Genomic DNA, 10,731 nt, shown 5'->3' with positions numbered 1-10,731 from the left:
AGGAGTGACAGCCGAGTGCCATTATCGATTGGACCATCAACCCGGTTCCGGGGACTCCCGGGTTTGAATCCCTCCACGACAGATGACAGAATTGGTATTCAGTCGGAAATGTGGATTTCGGAATCTAACAATGAGACCGTTTCAGGGAGGAGGTGGTGGGGAGAAAGCCCCCATCTGATTCACTCTCTCCCTTGTTAGGGAAGGGAACCGCCATTGTGGGAAAGGATTCACTCAGTCGTTCCAGCTGCATCCTTTACCTGGTCTGGCCTACACGTGACTCCAGACCCACAGCAGTCTGGTTGACTCTGCACTGCCCTCACCCCACTGGCAAAGGAGCGGGGAGAAACTTAGTTGGTGACAGGGTATGGGTTAAAATTGCTGAGTGAGGCAATACTTCCTCCGGGGTAAGGCTGTACCAAGGATCCAATTACAAATGGACAACTTGGTGCTGGCTAATAGCAAAGACAGTGTGGTGGTGGGGGTGGGGGTTGGTGGTGCGTGAGTAGGAGGGGAAGTGTGGTGGCGGGGGGAGGAGGTGAGATGTGGTGTGTGCACTTTGACCTTGAGCTGTTCAAAAAGCAACTAGTTTTTCTCTGCCTTTTTACTGGGGGGATCTGAAGCTGTAACAAAGCTGGGTTGCAATAAAGGTTACCTGAATTTACCACCGGGCTCAGACTCTCATTGAAAGCTTTGAGCTCCAAGAGGTTTTAGTATTAAAGCTCATTTTTTTCAGCCTCCTGCACTAAATTTAGAACATAGAACAATCCAGCGCAGAACAGGCCCTTCGGCCCTCGATGTTGCGCCGACCTGTGAACTATTCTCAGCTCGTTCCCCTACACGATCCCAAAATCATCCATGCGCTTAAATAAGGATTGTTTAAATCTCCCTAATGTGGCTGAGTTGACTACCTTAGCAGGTAGGGCATTCCACGCCCTTACCACTCTCCGTGTAAAGAATTTGCCTCTGACATCTGTCTTAACTACAAATTGAGGGGTGATAGCTCTATGTCCTCTCGTACAAGCTGATGTCATCATCCTAGGAAAGATTCTTTCTCTGTCTACCCTATCTAATCCTCTGATCATCTTTTATGTCTCTATCAAATCCCCCCTTAGCCGCCTTCTTTCCAATGAGAAAAGACCCAAGTCTCTCAGCCTTTCCTCATAAGACCTTCCCTCCAGACCAGGCAACATCTGGTAAATCTCCTCTGCCTCTTTTCCAATGCTTCTGCATTCTTTCTGTAATGGGGTGACCAGTACTGTACACAATATTCCAAGTGTGGCTGCACCAGTGTATTGTATAGTTGCAGCATGATATTGCGGTTCCGGAACTCAATCCCTCTATCAATGAAACCTAACACACCATGTACCTTCTTACCAGCACTATCCACCTGGGTTGCAACTTTCAGGGATTTATGCACATGGACTCCAAGATCCCTCTGCACATCCACCCTACCAAGAATCTTTCCATTGACCAACTATTCTTCCATCCTGTTATTCTTCCCGAAGTGCATCACCTCACATTTACCTGCATTGAACTCCATTTGCCACCTCTCAGCCCAATTCTGCAGTTTATCCAAATCCCCCTGCAACCTGTAACATTCTTCCAAACTGTCCAGTATTCCACCGACTTTAGTGTCGTCTGCAAATTTACTAATCTATCCACGTATGCCTGCGTCTAAATGAGTTATAAAAATGACAAACAGCAGTGGTCCCAAAACATCCTTGTGGAACACCACTCGTAACTGGACTCCAGACTGAATGTTTTCCATAAACCACCACTCGCTGACTTCTTCCAGTTTCTAATCCAAACTGTTAAATCACCCTCAATTCCATGCCTCTGCATTTTCTCCATCAGCCTACCATGTGGAACCTTATCGAAGGCTTTACTGAAGTCCAAGTATACCACATCAACTGCCCTACCTTCATCTACATGCTTGGTCACCTTCTCAAAAAACTCAATGAGGTTTGTGAGACACGACCTGTCCTTGATGACACCATGTTGACTATATGAAATCAAATTGTTGCTTGCTAGATGATTATAAGTTTTATCTCTTATAATCCTTTCCAAAATCTTTCATAGAATAGAAATAAGGCTCACTGATCTATAATTACCTGGGTCATCTCTTGAATAAGGGCACAACATTTGCAATCCTCCAGTCCTCAGGTACTAAACCCGTAGACAATGACGACTCAAATATCAAAGCCAAAGGCTCTGCTATCTCCTTCCTAACTTCCCAGAGAATCCTCGGATAAATCCCATCCAGCCCAGGGGACTTGTCCACTTTCACTCCTCGAATTGATAACACCTGTGTGTAACTAACCTCGATCCTTTCGAGTCTAATATCTCATACCTCATTCTTTCCCTGAGTGAACACCGATGAGAAATGTTCATTTAGCAGCTCTCCGATCTCTACAGGGTCCACACTCAACTTCCCACTTCTGTCTTTGACTGGCTCTATTCCTACCCTAATCGTCCTTTTATTCCTCACATACGTACAGAAAGCTTTAGGGTTCTCCTTTATTCTATTTGCTGAAGACTGCTCGTGTCCTCTCTTTGCTCTTCTTAACTCTCTCTTTAAATCTTTCCGAGGTGATCTGTAATTCTCCATCGCCTCATCTGTACCATCTTGCCTCATCAACACAAGCCTCATGGAACAGCATCATAAGACACAGAACTTATGTCAAAAGATCAGTGTCATGCAACTGATAGAAAATATTGAACAAACTTAGATAGTCTTCATCTCTTAGAATGGGTGCGGGCTTTGGTTCGTTAATATGTAACAATGTTCTTGAGATGACTTAAGGTTTTATAAAAAAAAGATATCTCCGCTCAGACAGTGCATTAAAGGTGTGAGATTTGAGTCTCAGTATTCCAATCTTGAATCAGACTGCTTCTGTTTCCAAAGTCGGAATTTGTAAAATATTAGATGCATTGACTGCCTGCAGATTGTGTACTTTTTGAACAAAATTGAATGTATCTGCAAATATAATTCTGTCAATACAATTTCACCCCATAGAATAGTGTGTGTGTGCATGTGAGTTTATGCGTGAGCGTGCGCAGAAGTGTGTGTGTATGCTTGGGAAAGTGAGTGTGATGGAGTATGAGGCTGCGAGTGTGAGAGAGTGTTGAGGGGTGTGTGTGTGTCTGTCTGAGAGATAGAGTATGTGTGTGAGAGAGAGACTTAATAAAAGCAAGGGGTTGCATTTTTGCTAAAACAAGGACTTGTACAGATAATGGTCGGGCCATGAGTCGTGTTATAGAACAGACAGACATGGGGGTGGTGGGGGATGTTCAGGTACATAGTTTGTTGGAAGTTGCATCACTGCTAGACAGGGTGGTTCAGGTGGCATTTCGCAACATTGCCTTCATTGTTCACACCATTGAGTATAGGGGTTGGGACATCATGTTGAGGTTGTACAAGATGCTGGTGAGGCCACTTTCAGAGTACTGAGTACAGTTCTGGTGGCCCTGTAATAGGAAGAATACTATTAGAGAGGGTTTAATAAAGATTTTCGAGGAGAAAGTGAGGTCTGCAGATGCTGGAGATCAAAGTTGAAACTTTATTGCTGGAACAGCACAGCAGGTCAGGCAGCATCCAGGGAACAGGAGATTCGACGTTTCGGGCACAGGCCCTTCTTCAGGAATGAGCAGAGAGTGTTCAGCAGGAGAAGATAAAAGGTAGGGAGGAGGGACTTGGAGGAGGGGCGTTGGAAATGTGATAGGTGGAAAGAGGTCAAGGTGAGGGTGATAGGTCGGAGTAGGATGGAGGCGGAGAGGTCAAGAAGAAGACTGCAGGTCAGGAAGGCGGTGCCGGGCTGGAGGGATCCGGCTGAGACAAGGTGGGGGGAGGGGGGATGAAGAAACTGGTGAAGTCCAAGTTCATCCCCTGCGGTTGGAGGGTTCCCAGTCGGAAGATAAGACGCTCCTCCTCCGACCGTCGGGTTGTTGTGGTTTGGCGGTGGATGAGTCCAATGACCTGCATATCCTCGGTGGAGTGGGAGGGGGAGTTGAAATGCTGTGCTACAGGTTGATTGGGTTGGTTCGTCCGGGTGGCCTAGAGGTGCTCTCTGAATCGCTCCGCAAGTAGGCGGCCTGTTTCCCCAATATAGAGGAGGCCACACCGGCTGCAGCGGATGCAGTAGATGATGTGGGTGGAGATGCAGGTGAATCTGTGGCGGATATGGAAGTTTCCTTTGGGGCCTTGGAGAGAAGTGAGGGGGGAGGTGTGGGCGCAAGTGTTGCACCTCCTGCGGTTGCAAGGGAAGGTGCCGGGAGTGGAGGTTGGGTCGGTGGGGGGTGTGGATCTGACAAGGGAGTCACGGAGGGAGTGGTCTCTACGGAAAGCTGATAGGGGAGGGGAGGGAAATATATCCTTGGTGCTGGGGTCTGTTTGGAGGTGGCGGAAGTGACGGCGGATGATGCGCTGTACATGGAGATTGGTGGGGTGGTAGGTGAGGACCAGTGGGGTTCTGTCCTGGTGGCGGTTGGAGGGGCGGAGCTCAAGGGCGGAGGAGCGGGAAGTGGAGGAGATGCGGTGGAGGGCACCGTCGACCACGTCGGGGGGGAAATTGCGGTCCTTGAAGAAGGAGGCCATCTGTGTTGTACGTATTTTGAACTGGTCCTCCTGGGAGCAGATGCGGCGGAGACGAAGGAATTGGGAGAATGGGATGGCGTTTTTACAGGGGGCAGGATGGGAGGAGGTGTAGTCCAGGTAGCTGTGGGAGTCGGTCAACCGACTGCCACAGCTACCTGGACTACACCTCCTCCCATCCTGCCCCCTGTAAAAACGCCATCCCATTCTCCCAATTCCTTCGTCTCCGCCGCATCTGCTCCCAGGAGGACCAGTTCAAAATACGTACAACACAGATGGCCTCCTTCTTCAAGGACCGCAATTTCCCCCCCGACGTGGTCGACGGTGCCCTCCACCGCATCTCCTCCACTTCCCGCTCCTCCGCCCTTGAGCCCCGCCCCTCCAACCGCCACCAGGACAGAACCCCACTGGTCCTCACCTACCACCCCACCAATCTCCATGTACAGCGCATCATCCGCCGTCACTTCCGCCACCTCCAAACAGACCCCAGCACCAAGGATATATTTCCCTCCCCTCCCCTATCAGCTTTCCGTAGAGACCACTCCCTCCGCGACTCCCTTGTCAGATCCACACCCCCCACCGACCCAACCTCCACTCCCGGCACCTTCCCTTGCAACCGCAGGAGGTGCAACACTTGCGCCCACACCTCCCCCCTCACTTCTCTCCAAGGCCCTAAAGGAAACTTCCATATCCGCCACAGATTCACCTGCACCTCCACCCACATCATCTACTGCATCCGCTGCAGCCGGTGTGGCCTCCTCTATATTGGGGAAACAGGCCGCCTACTTGCGGAGCGATTCAGAGAGCACCTCTGGGCCACCCGGACGAACCAACCCAACCAACCTGTAGCACAGCATTTCAACTCCCCCTCCCACTCCACCGAGGATATGCAGGTCATTGGACTCATCCACCGCCAAACCACAACAACCCGACGGTCGGAGGAGGAGCGTCTTATCTTCCGACTGGGAACCCTCCAACCGCAGGGGATGAACTTGGACTTCACCAGTTTCTTCATCCACCTTGTCTCAGCCGGATCCCTCCAGCCCGGCACCGCCTTCCTGACCTGCAGTCTTCTTCTTGACCTCTCCGCCTCCATCCTACTCCGACCTATCACCCTCACCTTGACCTCTTTCCACCTATCACATTTCCAACGCCCCTCCTCCAAGTCCCTCCTCCCTACCTTTTATCTTCTCCTGCTGAACACTCTCTGCTCATTCCTGAAGAAGGGCCTGTGCCCGAAACGTTGAATCTCCTGTTCCCTGGATGCTGCCTGACCTGCTGTGCTGTTCCAGCAATAAAGTTTCAACTTTAATAAAGATTTACCAGGATGTTGTAAGGATTGAAGGGTTTGAGTTAGAAGGAGAGGCTGGGACTTTATTCACTGGAGCACAGGAAGTTGGGGGGGGGTGACCTCCTTGAGATTGATAAAATCATGAGGAGTGGAGGAAAGGTGAATAACAAAGGGCTCTTGCTTAGCATCGGCGTGCTCAAAACCAGGGGGGCGTTTTTTTTTAATGTAAGGAGAGAGATGTAAAAGGAACCGGAGGGGCAACATTTTGAAAGAGGGTGATTTGCACATGGAATTAACTTGCTGAGGATGTGGTAGATGCAGGTACAGTGACAACATTGAAACAGCATTTGGATGGGTACATGAATGAAAGGTTTAGAGGGATATGGGCCAAATGCAGGCAAGTGGGACTGATTTAGTTTGGAATCCTGGTTGGCATGGACGAATTGGACCGAAGTGTCTGTTTCTGTGCTGTATACCTCTACTGAAACCGGTAGAATTCTGAAAGGGGCTTGACAGGATAGATGCAGATAAAATGCTCCTTTGTGGAAAGGGTCATAGAAGTGTGACAATGTGAAAGCAGGCCATTCAGCCCATCGATTCCTCTCTGGCCCTCTGAACAGTATCCCACCCATACCCAACCCCTTACTCCATATTTCCATGGCCATTCCACCCTAACCTGTACATCCCTGGTCACTATGGGTAATTTAGCACGGCCAATCCTCCCTAACCTCTACACCCTAATCTATAAATTACCTTCTCAAGAATGTAATTTAAATGCAGAGCTTTACTAAGAAAAATGTCAGTCTGACTTAACATTGGGAAACAGACAGAATTCACACTTAAAGGGATATTTCTGCTTACAAATAGGGCAACGTCTCTTCGAAATGTAGATTCACTTAGATATAACTGCGTCACTTTACATATTAAGATATCCCTTTGAATGTGCCACATCCCTTTGAAATGTAATCTTGTCCATTTAAACCTCTTTATTTGCAGAAATAGCCCGTTAAAATGTCCATGTCCCTTTAAAATGCAGATTGCCCCCTTTAGATATGACGCCGTTCCGTTAGATGTCGGAATATCTGTTTAAATTGAGCCGTGAGCTTTCCCAATGTAGACAGGGCTCCTGGAAACGTGGCAGTGTCCCCCCTGCAGCTGCAGAGCGAGACAGGAGAGTTTGTTTTTGTGAATGAGCAGTTGTAGCGCGAGGTGGCTGTTGCTTGGTGACGGTGAGGCTCCCCCGGCCCCGCCCATCCCCCCGTGCAGACGTCACGCGGGGGCGAAGGCGGTTGGGAGGAGAAGGCGCTCGAGCGGGGAAGCGGCGGGAGGGCGGCCGTTAGGAAAATGGCGCCGTGCGGCCCGGGGCAGACACCCGTCACTGGGCACCGCCGCCTTCCTGGCGCAGCTGCTGTGTCACGGCCACACCGGCCGGCTGTACAGCAGGCAGGAGCCGGTGAGCATTCTGGAGGCGGATGGGGTTAAGGGCCTGCTTGGGAACTCGTCGGCCGCCTGGGTGGTGGAGTTCTACTGGTCGTGGGGCGGCCCCTGTGTCAACTATGGGGCCACCTGGAAGGTACTGGGCCCGGGAGGTGAAAGGTGAGGCAGGTTGGGGTTGGGGGGGGGAAGGAATGTGGGGCTTGTGGAAGGAATGAGGGGAAGGAATGTGGAATTATGCACCAGCATGTATATGTTTCTCAGTCATTGAAGGGGCAGGACCTGTTGAGAATGGTTAGTAAAGAATGTGGTGCACTAAGCCTTGTTAACATGGATATAGTTTGTTATTTGGAATAGTAGACTTTATTATTTAGAGTCACAGACCCATTTGGTCCAACCTGTCCATGCCAACTAGATATCCTAAATTAATCTAGTCCCATTTGCCAGCACTTGGCTCATATCCTACTAATCCCTTCCTGTTCATATATCCATTCAGATGTGTTTCAAATGCTGTAATTATACCGGCCTCCATCTACTTCCTCTGGCAGTTCATTCCATACATGCACCACCCTCTGCATGGAAAAGTTGCCCGTTCGGTACCTTTAATATCTTTCTGCTTTCACCCTAAACCTATGCCCTCTAGTTGTGAACCTCACCCCTACACTGACGAAAAGACATTTAAAAAAAAGTTGAGCAACCAGACAAAATGCAAAAGCTATAAAATGTTGAGCCACATTGGAAAAAAGAACTGTGGCTCTACCCTTTGTTTCTCCTCTTGGCATTTGAACACTTAACATCTGTCAATAACACCAGCATCGCCACACAGCACATTGTGTCTGTTCCGTGGTGTGAACAACAGCACGCTTGCTCACTCGTGTCACCAACACATTGTCCATGCTCCTCGCTGTCAGCAGAAAAGGCGACATCGCTTATCTCTGTTCCTAAAGGTCTTCCTTTTATTCTTAAAGCTGTGCCCTCTGGTCCTAGTCTCTCCTACCAATGGAAACATCTTCCCAATGTCATTGCACTGTGGGGATGAAGCCCTACCCTGTCCGGTAACTTCTGGTAGGTGAGACTAGGCCTCAAGGTTAGAGGGAGGAGCTTTCAGACAGAGATGAGGAACTGTTTTTCCCAGAAGGTCGTGAATCTATGAAATAGTCTAGATTAGAGTGGTGCTGGAAAAGCACAGCAAGTCAGGCAGCATCCGAGGAGCAGGAAAATAGATGTTTTGGGCAAAAGGCCTTCGTCAAAATTATGGAATACTCTCTGGCCAAGGAAGCAATAGAGACAGCTTCATTAAGTATATTCAAGACACAGTTCTGTGGGTTTTTGTCTGGTAGGGGAATTAAGGGGTTCCTTGTGACAGTGCAGGGAGGAGGAGATGAGACGATGGATAGATCAGCCATGATCTTAATGATCGTGGAGCAGGCTCACTTGTACCAACTGGAGTGAATCCAGGGAGGGAGCAGATTTTACGACCTCAGGTATGTGTCTTGGATACCCGGGTGAGGAGAGACATAAGGACAGGCTGGGACTGTTTTCCGTAGCTTGCCAGAGTCTGAGGAGTGACCTTATACACTTTTATATCGTCATGAGAGACATGGATAGGGTAAATAGACATGGTATTTTCCTTTGGATGGGGGAGCCCAGAACTGAAGGGTAATAAGTTTAGGATCAAGAATGTGGTGTTGCAGCAAGTCAGGCAGCATCCCAGGAACAGGAAAATCAACGTTTCGGGGAAAAGCCTTTCATCAGGAAAGTGTGTGTGTATAAGACTATGCGTCAGTGAGTGTGTATTTGCATGTGTGCATGCTTGATAAAGTGTGATTGTGATGGAGAATGAGAGGTTGGTGTATGTGTATTTCTGAGAGAGTGTGTGTATGAGAGAGGTATGGATATAAGTGAGGGTTTGCAGTTTACTAAAATAAAGGAGGGCAGGACTTGTACAGGTAATGTTAGGGCCTGGGTCGTGTTGTAGAACAGAGACCCGGGGGTGTTCGGGTTCGTTGTTCTTGAAAGGTGTATCACTGGTAGACGGGGGTGAAGAAGGTGTTTCGCACACTTGTCTTCATTGTTCACATAGGTAAAACCTACCTCTTGCAAAAATGCCATCCTGTATTTCCAATCCCTCCGCCGTATCTGCTCCCAGGAGGACCAGTTCCACCACAGAACACACCCAGATGTCTTCCTCCTTTAGAGACCGCAATTTCCCTTTCCACTTGGTGAAAGATGCCCTCCAATGCATCTCGTCCACATCCCGCACCTCTGCCCTCAGACCCCACCTCTCCAACCGTAAGAAGGACAGAACTCCCCTGGTGCTCACCTTCCACCCTACCACCTTCACATAAACCAAATCATCTGCCGACATTTCCGCCACCTCCAAAAAGACCCCACCACCAGGGATATATTTCCCTCCCCACCCCTTTCCACCTTCCGTTCCCTCCGTGACTACCTACAACCCACCCTCCCATCCTGGCACTTCCCCTGCCACCGCAGGAACTGCAAAACCTGCGCCCACACCTCCTCCCTCACCTCCATCCAAGGCCCCAAAGGAGCCTTCCACATCGATCAAAGTTTTACCTGCAGATCCACTAATATCATTTATTGTATCCGTTGTATTGTAAAGTTAACTCACTGTTAACTTTAGCTTGGTCGTACACTTGAATTTTCTTCACTTTATTATGGGGTGCCTGGGTCGAGGGTGGGGCACTGGTCGGGAGAGGATATGATGGGTTTTCGGAAAGGAAGTGATTCCCCCGGAAACGAGGGGGAAAATCTCCGTTTAAATATGTTTTTGTTTTTTTATTTAGAAATAGTTTTTTATTATATTGTGAATGTATTAAAGAATCTCTATTTTTGTGAATTTTCTATGGTCTATGCTTGTGGTGTTTTGGATGGTGTTTCTCCTCCGGGGGGGGGGGGGTCTCGGACTTGCCTGGATGATTATGGTTAGTCATTCGATTAAATGGTGCACCTGGAATGTCAAGGGGAGTAATTCTCCAATCAAAGGGAAGAAAATATTACCAAACCTCAAAAAAGAAAGGGTTGATATAGCTCTCCTACAGGAGACCCATTTATTGGTTAAAGGACGTTTGAAATTACAACAGGGTGGATTTGATCAGGCCTTCTATTCTTCCTTCAGCTCAAAAAGTAGGGGAGTAGTCATTCTTATTTGGAAGAATCTCCCTTTCAAAATCCTAAGTCAGATAAAAGATGAATCTGGACGATATATAGTAATTAAAGCCCTTCTAAATGGAGAGGAATATGGGATTTTAAGCCAGTATTGTCCCCCGGCACATCCTTTCAAATTTATAACGGAAGCCTTCTCCAAACTGATGGCACTCGGTGCTCGTCATACAATTATAGGGGGAGACTTGAATTGCATTATGGAGCCGGAAATAGACAGGATACCCAA

General features: G+C 48.6%; 1 protein-coding gene across 2 annotated transcripts in view; it reads left to right on the top strand.

Annotated features, from left to right (window-relative positions):
- Positions 1-7,210: 7,210 nt before the first annotated feature.
- LOC148143229 (uncharacterized) overlaps positions 7,211-10,731 on the top strand; it is a 39,425-nt gene continuing 35,904 nt past the window's right edge. Inside the window, exon 1 of one of the 2 annotated variants that reach the window (XM_087974077.1) lies at positions 7,211-7,335. The gene's annotated coding sequence lies outside the window, so the exon portion shown is untranslated. The other variant, XM_087974076.1, reaches the window with a different exon arrangement.

Source organism: Chiloscyllium plagiosum, unplaced genomic scaffold (genome assembly GCF_037043375.1).
Source record: "Chiloscyllium plagiosum isolate Xiang-an unplaced genomic scaffold, Cpla_swu_hap1 HiC_scaffold_27, whole genome shotgun sequence".
NCBI lineage: Eukaryota > Metazoa > Chordata > Chondrichthyes > Orectolobiformes > Hemiscylliidae > Chiloscyllium > Chiloscyllium plagiosum.
Note: the sequence above shows the minus strand (reverse complement) of the source record. Positions and strands in the feature narration are given on the sequence as shown.